We start from the raw sequence: 14027 nt of genomic DNA on the forward strand, positions 1-14027 counted from the left end.
AAATATTTTTTTTCTGGTCTTCGTCTTCTTCATGGTGGCAGCTCATGGCAGCTTTGAGGTTGCATTCATGGCAGCTCACGGGTCTTAAATTGTAAGCTTGCATGTGAATTGGCAGCTTTATCATCTTGTTGTTGTGGAGCATTCATGACAACCTTTGCATGTGGAGGGGGTAGCATTCATGACAGCCTTTGAATGTGAAATGACAGATGATAATGGGAGCTTTGCAGTGTACAATAAGAGGGTAGAATCCAAAGTTAGGTTAGTTGGCTGGTTAGTTTGGTAAGTGGGGTTAGTTTGGTTAGTTAGTTAGTTTGGTTTGTTAACTGGGTTAACTTGGCAGTCTGACGGGGTTAAATCGGGTTTGCCGCTATTCTCAATAGCGGATTACCGCTATTCTCAATAGCGGATTACATGTTTCTAGAATATTGTCAGATGATCCGTCATTCTCAAACACTCTCAAACACGGATCCAAAATCATTTTGTCCTAATCCGCTATTCTCAAAAGCGGATACACCTAAATCCTTTTTTTTTTTTACTTTATCGTTTACCTCAATCTCTTTATTAGTTTATGAAGCTACTCGTTTACTCTAAGAATCTAAGTGAAACGAGTAGTTTGAGATGGGCATTAGTGGGATTTTCAACATTCTAGGAACAAACTTGGAATCTATCTCCTCAAATTAACATTCTGGGAATTTTCCCTACTTCAAACTATATAACATTTGAAACTAAAACTTCATAGCATTTAAGAACCTCATGAATATTAGAAGAGGTGCTGCTGAACCAAGTAAATAACCTTTTCTACCTTTTCTGTAGTCATAACTAATCCTGCCATATGCCCATATATACAACAATATATACGACAAATATGCCCCTAATCACTGTTAAAAACCTATGGTACCAAGAATATTACTTAACATGTTGGTAACGGGTTGGAACGTTACCAACAGTCTGATAACGCGGATTATGTGGCTGCACCATTCTGACCGCGTATGGTCTGTTTCTGACACCACTTTCCATGGTTAGACCAGCCATGCCATTTCTTAGGTCTTGATACGTGTGATTTTCTTGCGGTTTTAAATTCTGTCTATTGGCTTGCAACTGATTGGGCGAAGGCCCATATCTGGGCCTAGGCATTGGGTCGCAAGGATTAAGGTATCCGTTGTTATAATGATTTGGGTTATGGTTGTAATTCCTTCCGTAGCCCGTGGGCCCAGTTGGTCTGGGCCCATGTTGCTGATAGCTGTATGGGGAATTACGGTACTGTGATTGATTAATGGACCCGGGTGAATTAGAATTACTACTGGATTTGATATTTAATGAGTTTCTTAGAAGACGATGTGCGGCTTCACCTAACATATTTCCATGCGTTGCTCCTGGTACTTGTGGCCTGAATTAGAGCAATGTGATGCAATAAAAAGACATATGTTTGTTTATAAATTCTTCTCATAAAGTTTACAGCTTATGGTGATTAAAAACATTTGTATTTCCATAACAGGTAATGATAACAAGGCATGTAAATGAACTAAACGTTCAGTGAACAATTTGTGAACCGTTCAACGAGAAATTCGTTTATTTAACAAACGAACAAACATGAATAACAGATTTCGTTCATTTAGTTAAACGAACGAGCATGAACACTTGTCTCGTTCATGAACTTTCGTTTACCTTCGGTCATTGACAATCGTTTACATTTTGTTAAGTTTGTTCATTTTTTTTGGCCCAACACATTGTTCTTCACATTACTTTTAACTAGTTTTAGGTCATTTAAGTATGTTTACGTGCGTGAACAGTACATTTATATTGTTAACAAACGAACAAAAACGAAAACTGGCTTGATCATTTTCTTAACGAATGAACACGAACATGAATAGCATGTTTTTTAAATTGTTCGCATTCAATCGTTTGTTCTGTTAAAGTAAAACGAATCTTCCTTCATGTTCATTCGGTTCATTTACAAGCAACCCGTTTGGCAAGAGCTAGTTTCAAATTGACCCCCCCAAACCGGTTTGAAACCAGACATACCCGATGTTTTCTTCGTCAAAAACCGGTTCCAATCCAACCCAGTTTGACCAGAACCCAGCTTTGACTTGTGTTGACCCTAACCAAATCAGTTTGGGTTCAAAGCCCGATTTATGCACCTCCTCCTCTGTGTGTGTGTGTGTGAGAGAGAGAGAGAGAGAGAGAGATGCAAGTGTACCTATTATTATAAGTGCCTTGCAACCGACGACTAGTGTTGTCTTCCTGCCATTAAAACGGTAGAGGCTTTATATCAATAGGTTTCAAAATCTGCAGCAATCATGTACAACAATTAAAAATGTATCCAAATAGAAGCAGAGCATTCTCATACCTAAAATCAAGCTTCAAACTCTGGTCCAAAGTTACAGCAACAACAGCACAGAAAAAAGAACACTTTTATAACCATTAATAAAACACACCTTCTTTGGCATAGCTACTCCTCTTGGAGGTTCAGAAATATGCGTATGTGGTGCTGGATTTATATACGTAACATTTCTGCAAAATAAGAATGGTTAAATCATAAATTAAAAAAATAGTTTTATAATCATTATATATAAAAAAAACATACATGACATGATTATCCATAATATCCCCAAACCGTTAATAGGAGACAAAAGTACCGATCTGCAACCGTTTCTCTCGCATAACCAAAAGTAATGGTTCAATCCACCACTAAATAAATTCAAAATGAATATTAGAAACTCAAATGCATAAAAAGGTATAAATGACCTGGCTTTAAGTCAACAGGCCACATGGGTATTTGACTCGGGTACATAACTACGTACACATTTGCATTGCATATGATATAAAAAATTGTAGTATGCACAAATTTGTGGGGCCAAGCTATTATGTGGCGATACGTATAATATATCACAAAAGACACTATTCCGAGCTTGTTCTTCAACCTGGATTATTTCAACTTAATTATTTCAACTTACATTGACAAAAAGTTTTAAGATTAATTGATTACCAAAGGGTTTAAATGGCTCTCCCAAGAAAAATGTTATTTCCAAATCAGCTAAATCTTTAAGATCAGAGGCAAATGGGGCGTAATGATACGAATAATACCTGAAACATGGTCACACAACTGAATATCAGAGGCAAATGGGGCGTAATGATCAGCTAAATCTTTAAGATCATATAGGTAATGTTAATTAGTGGCTTTATTTTTTATAATAGCATGCCTCAATTAACACCTAATATTACAAGTAAAACATTTACAGCAAAATCTATAGGTTACAAGTGTTACTTACCATTGCCAAGAACATACACCGTGAAAGTAATACCGACAAACCCAGCATAATCCTTCAACATAACTCAGTACCTGCATTGCAGCTTATGATTAGAAAGGTGTGTACACCATCAAACAAAATAATGGCTAAAAGAGATACAATTGGCACTTAGAGTTTGTAATATATTAGAAAGAACCCATACTTCTTTTAATTCTGCAATTAAATGTATCACGGACTATACTTATCGCCCCTTGATATATTAGGGGAAATATCATAGAATAGCAATATACTTTTGCCTATGATTAAACTGTTATATAAATATATATTCAATAACTTAAATAAAAAAGTATATAAAATAGACTCGTTTAGGCTCATGAGTCAACTCCAGCTTGATAAGTTAAGCTCAGACTCGTTTATTAAACAAGCTTATATTTAGGCTCGAGCTCTTTTAAGCTCGGCTTGATTCGAGCTTTTAGCGAGCTAATCTCAAGTAGCTCACGAGTAGCTTGGCTGGTTTACACCCCTGTAATTACCAAATTTGCCAGTCCCAAAACTTAAACAATCAAAACAGATCGAGAAGAATTACAAATTACCAAAATGGAACTCACCATTTTCCTTTTAACCTCTGCGACCTCCTTTGGATCTGCCAAACTTAACTTCTCATTGTAATACCGTTTCTTAAACCTAATGGCCCATATCGAATTAAACACGAGAATATACTTGGCACAACTCAGCAATTTTATTAATCAAGAAAATAACTCAAAACTTGATCAATTCTCTCTTAACCCTTACATGAATTATTTGGGGTTATATAGATGCTCGATTACAATTAGAGTAAAACACAAACTCCTATTTATCTATTAAATAAAATTCCATCTCTATCTAATAAATAAAATAGATAATTATCTCTAATTGCAATAATTAAATAATTAATGAGATCGATCCATTGGCTCGAACTGGCCCCACCTTCCCGACCCATAGCTCGGTTCGGGAATTAACTCCAACAATCACCCCCTTAATTTCCGAACTGGAATAGGCGGACCTTTAACTTCGAACATGTCTCTTTTGTTCTGTTTAAGTTGACCCACGATCTTGACCTTCTCGACTTTCACAACCATACTGGTCCTCATCATCTTGGTCTTCACTTCTTGGAACTTGTCTTGATTCATGACTTTGTTCTTTCGGCTCTCCCGAACTCGACTTCCTTTATGACCTTGTCTCCGACCATTCCCTCGGCCGCATGAACTCGCCTGACCGCTCCTTTTGTTGAGATTCTTGTCATCTAATCGAGCGAACAACAGTTTTCCTTGATTCCCTTTTGTTCCCAAACCGTTTAACTTAATTTGAATCGGCGTGGATTTCTTAACATAACCCGGAACTCCCACGGTTAATTTAATCGTGTATAACCGGCTTCTCGTTCGAAACGCCTTCATCATAAGTTTACCCTCGTCATCGTACAAGAGCAAATAATCTTCCTTCAAATGAACATCACACATGTTCTCCGTTGCTTGACCGAGACTTATTATATTATCTTTCAAACTTGGTATAAAATAAACATCGTATAAAACCCGATCACCCCCGGTTTTCGATTTTAACAAAATCTTTCCTTTATCGCATATATCAACACACGAACCTGTCCCCGAATTTTACCTTACCCGTTATATTTTTGTTGAGTTCGGAAAAATACGACCGGTTACCTGTCAAGTTGTTCGACGCTCCGTTGTCGAGATACCAAGTGTCCTTTTCCACTTTCTCGGCTTCAAGCCTTTTCGGGTTAACTCGTTCTTCGTTTAAGTAAACCGTCTCATGAAGATTTAAATAACCTGCAAGATAACGATGGGCTGGTTCATTCGTCTGAGTGAGATTTGCTTCCTGATTTTCTCGTCTTCGTTTGGACACGAGGACGCAAAGTGTCCCATCTCGTCACACGGAAAACATTTAATCTGGGAGCGGTCTTGCCTTTCTCTTACCCGTCCTTCGGTTTGGTACGATCCTTGTCCTTCGTTATCCCGGCCTCTTCCACGTTCCCATGAACTCGACCCACCTCTACCTCGGTTACCGGACTGATCATACGATTTGCCTTTGTAACTATCTTCTGATCAATTGAAAAGTAACTGACTTTGAGACTCAGAAGCGCGCTCTCTTCCTCGTAAACGTTCCTCAAACGCCTTAAGTCTTCCTACAGCATCTTCAAACCTCATACTATCGAGATCAACAGTTTGCTCGATTGAGGCTACCAAATTGAAGTATTTGTCTGGAACTGCGACGAGTAACTTTTTCACCAAAACATCTTGCTCGAATACGTGACCAAGACTCGTTGCCTTTGAAACCATACCGATTATTTTTCCCGCAAACTGATCAACAGTCTCGTCTTACGCCATCTTGAGTTTCTCAAATTCACTTTTCAACGTTAGGAGTCGAGCCTTTTGGACTCGCTAGGCCCCGACAAACTGTGCCTTCAAAGCCGCCCATATTTCTCGAGCATTCTTTCATTGAGCAACCTGAAAAAGAATATTACCTTCCATAACTTGGAACAAAACGACCTTGCCGTTTTATTCTTCTTCGCATCAATACCCGTGCCCTCTTCCGGTTGAACGACTTCCCATAATCCTTGATCGTCCAAAATCGCTTCCACCACAATCGCTCATGTGATGTAATTTGTTCCGTTCAACTTTGTAACCTGCAGTGATATCCCCCGTTCGCTTTGGGTTGGATTATCGGTCTTTCTTCGGCATCTGCCATTGACGCCTTTTTTCTCTTCCGTCGGTAAACACTTAACGGTGTCGAACTCCCTTGCTCCAGTCCGTTGGAACAAACACAAACAAATCAGCCCTAAACAACTTTTCAGAACCAAACTTGTTAGCTCGCAACACCCGGTCACAGATACCTCTTGAAAAAAAAACAAACCTTATGCAAAAATTTTAAATGGCAACAAAAATATTCTTTTTTTGTTTGTAACCTGTAGACCTTAAATTCTCCAAATTATATACTTGACTTTGTGACCTTTAATTCTTTTTTAATTATTTAATCACAAAATCCCAAATCCCTTTTAGCCTGCTTATCTTGTTCGTATCTCCCAAGACTTGCTGACAATTACTTCTTCACAAGACCTTCGAACAAGAACCCCACCTGGTCCTTCGCACCTATTTTTCTTGAACAATGGCATGCAAAAAGGAACCACACAAACCCGAACAAATCCCTTCTGTTCAATCTTTAACCCTCGTCTCGTCGCTCGAACACAAACCCGGTTATTCTTGGTCTGCTCCTCTTGCGATACCGGGGTATTCAATCCTTGCTCTGATACCAATTAATGGCCCAGATCGAATTAAACACGAGAATATATTTGGCACAACTCACCAATTTTATTAATCAAGAAAATAACTCAAAATTTGATCAATTCTCTCTTAACCCTTACATGAATTCTTTGGGGTTATATAGAGGCGCGATTACAATTAGAGTAAAGCACAACTCCTATTTATCTATTAAGTAAAATTCTATTTCTATCTAACAAATAAAATAAATAATTATCTCTAATTGGAATAATTAAACAATTAATGAGATCGATCCATTGGCTCGAACGGCCCCACCTTCCCGACCCATAACTCGGTTCAGGAATTAACTCCAACAAAACCCAGGTTCCCCTAACTTAATCTGGAAAATATTTAAAAAGATAAATATAATGTCAGCAGTTAACTGATATGCAAATAGACTAGTAAGCAGACATATACACATAACCCTAAAACTTATGTAGCAATTAGAGAACAATTAGCATAGATATGCAAATAGACTAGCAGTTAACTGATATGCAAATAGACTAGTAAGCAGACATATACACATAACCCTAAAACTTATGTAGCAATTAGAGAACAATTAGCATAGATACATGTGTTAGAGGACACTTTTGCTTGGGGTGGCTTTCTAATTCTGCAGTTCGGAGGCCATCACTAGCACTATATGCTCTGTACTATGCTTTGGATGCAGTTCTAGAGTCGAGGATTTGACGAAAAGCAACCTCTCCAGGGATAGAGGTATTGTTCGCCTACATCTCACCCTCCCTAGAGGCCCAGACCCTACCAAAAGCTTTGCTATGGATGAAATTTTACAGGTATGATTGTTGTTGTGGTTAACATAGATTCTGTATATACCCAAAGGCCTAAACATATTTTTAGAGCAATGTACATTTTGCATTGAATAATGGTGATGTGGATTTATATTATATTTCAAAGTGCATATATGAAATTTCCCCTAACTTATAACACAACACCAAAAAAAAATGAAAAAAAGTTTGAGCATTAGAATTTGCATAGAAATAATAGTACCTTGTCCACTATTGGAGCAACAGGCTCTTCATCAGTCTCATGTCTTGTTTTGCGTCTCATATCTTCATTATTCTCGTATGCCTAAATAACATAGTAAAATACCATCAATTATAATCAAGCATCAGCAAATGCATATTATATCTTTATTGGTGGTAAAACAAGACTTCAGCTCTGTCTGTGTGGGACACAAATCACCTTTTGTATGCGGGCCCGCTTTTGAAATATTTGATCTTCATGAACTGCAAATGTCTTAATAAATTGCTAAACTCTATCCAGCAACACCTGATTCATGTGTTGATATATCACACACATACAAAGCAATGGAGTTCTATAAAATCTAATTACAATTAACCATTTATAATCAAAATCAAAAACTGCATAATTACCTCCCCTGAGTCAGTAAGATAACCACCTATTGAAGCAAACTCTCTTTTATAGACTTGCATAAGCAAATTTATGGCACCCTACATATCGGTTAATATAAGCACCCCTGATGCACGGAAACGCGACCAAGGTGCCGTACCCCGTCCTGGAAACTCGCCGTGGACGGAAACGCCGACGAGGACGGCTGGAAACGTTTCTTGACCGTTTCCTTGAAGTTGGGGACGGTCGTTGACCGTTTAGAAAATTCAAACGTTGTTTCGATACGTTTTCGGAACTTTGGGGACGATTTTTAAACGTTTCCGGCGGCATATTCCGGCGCCGGAGCTGTAGTATTTGCCGGGAACAAGGAAGAAGAAGAGTATGGTTGTGAATAGCGGCTGTAACTTCTAATTAGGTTATTCAGGTTTAAATAACTTTAGATATTTTAACATTTTACCCCTTTAACTTTCAATTGTTTGTATCTAGTCCCCAAAATTTATAAGTTTTAACATAAAAAGTTTAAAATTAGTTTGTGTATTTCAATATTTAACTCTCTCTATTATTACTACGATTGATTATCATTGAAAGATGTATGAATTTTGAAGTTTACATCAACGTATGAATATATTTTGGGCTTTGTGATACATTATCTATAATATATATTTATTTTTTATATGCATTTATTGCCGTACCCTTACAGTACCCGTTTCTTGATTAAGGTCTAATGGTTGATGATGACTTCATATATGATCTGTTTATCATCGGAAATCACTTTCATAACAGCTGTCAATACCTCTCAAATCTCTAACGTTGGCATATGTGGAAGAAAGTCATTTCCATGAAAAAATACAAAATCATCCACCCGGTTGACTTCAAAAGGAGGATTTGGAATCTCTAAATGATATTGCAAATATTCTCTCAAAACCCAAATGTTGAAATATATGCTAAGAAATTAATTGCAAAAACAGAAGAAATTAAGGTGTCAAAAAACTATAAGAACTGAAACATGATATTTCTTTTTGTGAATTGGGATGTCGACTACGGTTTTCGCGTTCACGTCCGTGCGACACTCAGCAGCCGGATGACCTACGTGACCACATTGGAAACATTTTTCCTGCTGACCTGGCATAGTGATCACCTGTGCAACTAAAAAAGTTAGGTTCACTGTCATTATCATAAGGCTATGCGTAGTGGCTGGGCTACAATTGGGGGCGAATTGCGCCGTGTGGCGCCCAGTCAGCAAGGGATAAGAATTTGTTTTTGGAGTGTAATGGTGTAGGGCTACAACTTGTAATATAATAATAATATATATATGTATATATAACACACACACATCCATACATGTTGGCCCCACCACCACACATTTCGCCCCTTCTTCCAGGTGACTTCTTCTCCTCGCCCGCGCCCCTTTTCGCCCAGGGCGGTGTTCGTGCCCCTTCTCGCCCCATTTCGCCTAAATTCGAGCCCCACTACACTCGGCCTAAGTGAGAGAATACATAATAGAAAATTTACTAACCTCCCTGATTATTGAAAAGTGGACCTCATGAGTAGCTAGAGCCAACATAATAAGATCAAGATCCGCACCCTATCATAATAAGAATAAAGTTTGTAACTGAGTTACAAAAACAAATAATTGCATACAAAAAGTGTCTTGTGTGTCGACCCAACCCGACCTGTTTTGCATCACACTAAGATATTTATACATTTTGAACCAAGCTCATTTTAACCAGTTACAAGCATGCAAATTTCCACCAAATACTACATTTTGCATCACACTAAGAATAATATATTATCTAACACTCACCAATCCATAGAGGCAATGCTGGGTGTTTGGATTGAAACCAGGAAGGTTACGATGTAACCGATGTGAACGAAATTCATTTCTTAATCGCTCCTCTTGAGCTTCCCGAACAAAAAAAATAATTAGCAACACAAATTAAAACTTATAACCTTAACCGCTAACATAGATAATAAAAAATAACACTTACAGCTTCAGCAGCATCTTTAGCAGCCCTAAAATGACGAGACCGTTGTTGATTCATTTTGGCTCTAGGAGCCACACCATCTGCAAAATATGCAACTGATTGTTAGTTCAACTTTGTTGAATGATCACACAAATGCAAGTTTAATTTTTCTTTTAATTAAAAATATTTTTTTATTAAAAACACCAATAACATGTGTGTAGTTTTAATATTTTGGTGGACTTCCGCCATTTGAAATGGAAGATGTTATCTTGACATCCGCTATTTCAAATGGCGGATGTGAATAGTGTTTTCTAACTGATTTGACCACTCACTATATTTTTCTTTTTATTATTACTTATTTTTTAATATATAATAATTTTTTTAAATAACCTTATTTAACAAATAAAAAGTTTATTAACAAATAACGTTTTTAAAATACGTTTTTTTTCTTTTTATTATTTATTAGTTTTCTAAACATCATTATTAAAAAATAAAAAATTTAATATTAAAAAGATTTTTTTATTAAAAACACCAACATGTGTAGTTTTAATATTTTGATAGACATCCGTCATTTATAATAGAAGATGTCATTTTGACATCCGTCATTTCAAATGGCCGATGTGAATAGTGTTTTCTGGCTGATTTGACCACTCACCAGCTTTTTATTATTACTTATTTTCTAATATATAATAACTTTTTTAAATAACTTTATCTAAAAAGTAAAAAATTTATTTCACAAATAACGTTTTTAAAATACGTTTTTTCTTTTTATTATTTATTAGTTTTCTAAATATCATTATTTAAAAAAAATACAAAATTTAATATTAAAAAGATTTTTTATTAAAAACACCAACATGTGTAATTTTAATATTTTGATGGACATCCACAATTTGAAATGAAAGATGTCATCTTGACATCCGCCATGTGTAATTTTATTATTATTATTATTATTATTATTATTATTATTGAAAGTTTTAGTGTTTAACTGCTTAACACCACCTTATAGGGGTAAGGCTTTGTTTTGTTTTTGTTATAAAAAGGGGGGAGTGTATGGCTGATCTTCAGCAAGACCAGTAAGAACCTCAAACACAAGGCGGAGCTCGGCTTGGAAATTTTCTGAACCTCAAGTAGCTAGTCTTTCTAGACTTGAGAGAACCCTCAAACAACCCACCGAAAAATAAAAAAGATAAAAGACTCAAATGAGTTTTTAGAGAGAGAAACTAGAGAGAAGGTAGAGAGAAATATACAAGAAGAAGTTTTTATTTCTTTCCAATGATGAATAATACATTATGGGGAACCCTCCTTTTATAGGCCAAGGAAGGGTGTCCATGACATCATTACTTACATCACACTAGCAAATGACATCATTGCTTACATCACACAATACTAGATATTTTAATACATAACTTACTTGCTAAAACCACTTTAACAGTGATTAAGCTTTATTCTTAAGCACACATTAAGCAAACTAAAAGCACACAAAAAAAAAAATAGGTTACAAGGACTTCTTCTTCTTCTTCAATATTTTTACTTCCAACGAGAATCTGAGTGTGACGGGTCATCTTCATACGGATCAAAATCATCTACCAGATGAGTCTCTGCATATTGGTCGTAGGCTTCTTTCCAAATTTGTGAATACGGATTGTCGTTTTCCCAATCGTTTACTCCGTTGAGCACGTTTACAGGTATAGATTCTGGCGAGACATTGTTTGCATGGGTAAGGCATATCCTTGTATCTGCGTATTCCTTTGGAGCCCAGTATTTGTAGTTAGGGCTAGTAGGCTTTATGTCTGACCATGAGTGTGTGAAACAACAAGGAGCATGTAAAAATAATGACTTTCCGTCCTTACCTGTTGATGGAGGAATATAACATCCTGGTCTCCTGAAGTATACAATACAGTGTTTTTTCTTTGAGGATGTAATTTCTTCAATCCACTGATGTGGAGTGAGGAACCATCGTAGCAGGGTGAACGTATTTGTGGACTTCTTCGACATTTTTTCACACTGACAATCAATCAAATAAGGGAGAAGCTTCTCTGAGTTGAAGGACATTGCAATTGTGTGGGATTCAAACAAATACCAGAAAAAGCATAAAGCTTCTTTTGGTAGTTCATAAAGATCTTTGATATGGAAAATATTCATGAATGGGTAGTCAGGGTGGAAAACTAATCCTTTCATGAACAAACCATGCTTTTTCATAATGATTGTAAGAAGCCTTTTGTAGCACAATTGAGAACGTTCTTTCAGGGCATGTTCTGCAATTACTTCTATAATTTCTTCGGGAACATTTTTGTCTTTGAGTTCTTCTACAAGTGGTTTTGGGGAGCTGGATGAACCCGGATTATTCATCATGAATAAGGTTGGAAGGATATGAGGGTGTCTGGTGTGTTGGTGCTGGATTCCTGGATGTTCCTTGTATTTATAGGCCTTTGGCTTATACTCTTTTGGCCTTGATAAGAAATCAGCAAGGATATTATCTTTTCCTTTAATATGTTTAACCGTGAACGTCCATTGGGTAAACCAACTTGCCCATCTCAACAGTTCTGCTTCTGGGAGAATCTTTTGTTTGAACTATAGCATTTTTGGAAAAGCTGACATATCCATTTCAATAAGGAAATTATAACCGATTAAGTGGAATTGAAATTTCTCGATTCCTTTCTTAACTGCTAAGATTTCTTTATACGTGGAATGGTAATGCTTTTCAGAATATTTGAACGTGCCACTTTTGTAACCACATATTGTTCTGACACCTTTATCGTCTTCAGTAAGCAAGACTGCTGCCCAGTATTCATCACTAGCGTCTGTCTGTAAGATTCGTTTGTCTGTTTGTGCAGGAATCTTTAAAGGAGGCATCTTGTCAGCAAGTTCTTTTATTTTTTTGACAGCTTGCGTTTGGATTTCAGTCCAAGTGGGAGGATTCTTTTTCAGCATGGGGAACAGGTGAGCTGTATGTACAGACAACTTTGGCAGAAAATCTTCCATATAATTGACTAACCCGAGGAACTGTTGGGTTTCCTTTTGTGACGTCAGATTATCTGGAAACTGATGGAGCTCCTTGGCAATGTGTGGCTGTGGTTGGTACTTGCCTTCAGTAATCTTCATTCCAAGAAATTCAATGGAACTTACTCCGACCTCCATTTTCTTTTCTGATAGCATAATACCATACTTTTGGAAAATGGAGTGGAACTTATGTAGCATGTCTGCATGTGATTCTTCGTCTTCAGAGAATAAGAGGATGTCATCAATATAGACCAGAGCATTACTGAGGATTGGCTCAAAAATGCGTATCATCGCCTTTTGAAAGACTGACGGTGCATTTTTAGCCCGAACGACATTACTTTCCACTGGTAATGGTGATTTGGAATGAAAAATGCTGTTTTTGGCCTATCTTCTGGGCTGATCCCTACTGCCAGAAACCAGCTTTGAGATCAAATTTTGACAAAACTTTTGGATTCACCAAAGACTGGAATAACGTCTTTTTCTGAGGGAGTGGGAACTTATCATCTGCTAGGAAGTGGTTTAGTGGCTGGTAGTTGATAACCAGTCTTAGTTTACCCCGAACTTGTTCACTTCTTTTGTTGACATAAAAAGCTTCACATGCCCATGGGGATGTCGTTGACTCGATGAGATCTTGGTTTACCAGCTCTTGGCACTCTTGGGTAGCTAAATTCACGTGGTCTGGATTCATTCCTGAATGGCTCGCCCTTGTAGGATTTATGTCCTCATTTTTCTTGAAGGGAAGAGTAACGAAGAATGATTCGTTTAACCATAACGGGGAACTGTGCTTTTTGAGAAATTCTGTATGACTGTTGGCACAAGAAGTATGACTGATCTTTTCTTTTATTGCTTCAATAGGAGATAAGGTGGAAACCATGAACATTCTTGGGACGGTACACCATGGCTTCAAAAACCCCTTGTATCTGAGTCCTTCTTTTCCATACCTCAGATCTCTTAATTGATGTAGGACATCAAACCCTAATAAGAGATCTTTTCCATGACAGTCTGTACCTAGGAATCTGTGCTTGATTGTACACTTAGGAAAGACACGTATGTATATAGGAATGCTTTTCTTGGTGATTGTAAACGAATTACCACTTGCTGCAACAAATCCTTGGTGATGTGGTAGCCAATAT

General features: G+C 37.1%; 1 pseudogene; it reads right to left on the reverse strand.

Moving 5' to 3' along the window:
* Positions 1-906: 906 nt before the first annotated feature.
* LOC143634220 (5'-3' exoribonuclease 4-like) lies at positions 907-12243 on the reverse strand (annotated as a pseudogene).
* Positions 12244-14027: the final 1784 nt, after the last annotated feature.

Source organism: Bidens hawaiensis, unplaced genomic scaffold (assembly GCF_021521415.1).
Source record: "Bidens hawaiensis isolate Kalapana, Puna unplaced genomic scaffold, B.hawaiensis_p1.1 tig00007035_1, whole genome shotgun sequence".
NCBI lineage: Eukaryota > Viridiplantae > Streptophyta > Magnoliopsida > Asterales > Asteraceae > Bidens > Bidens hawaiensis.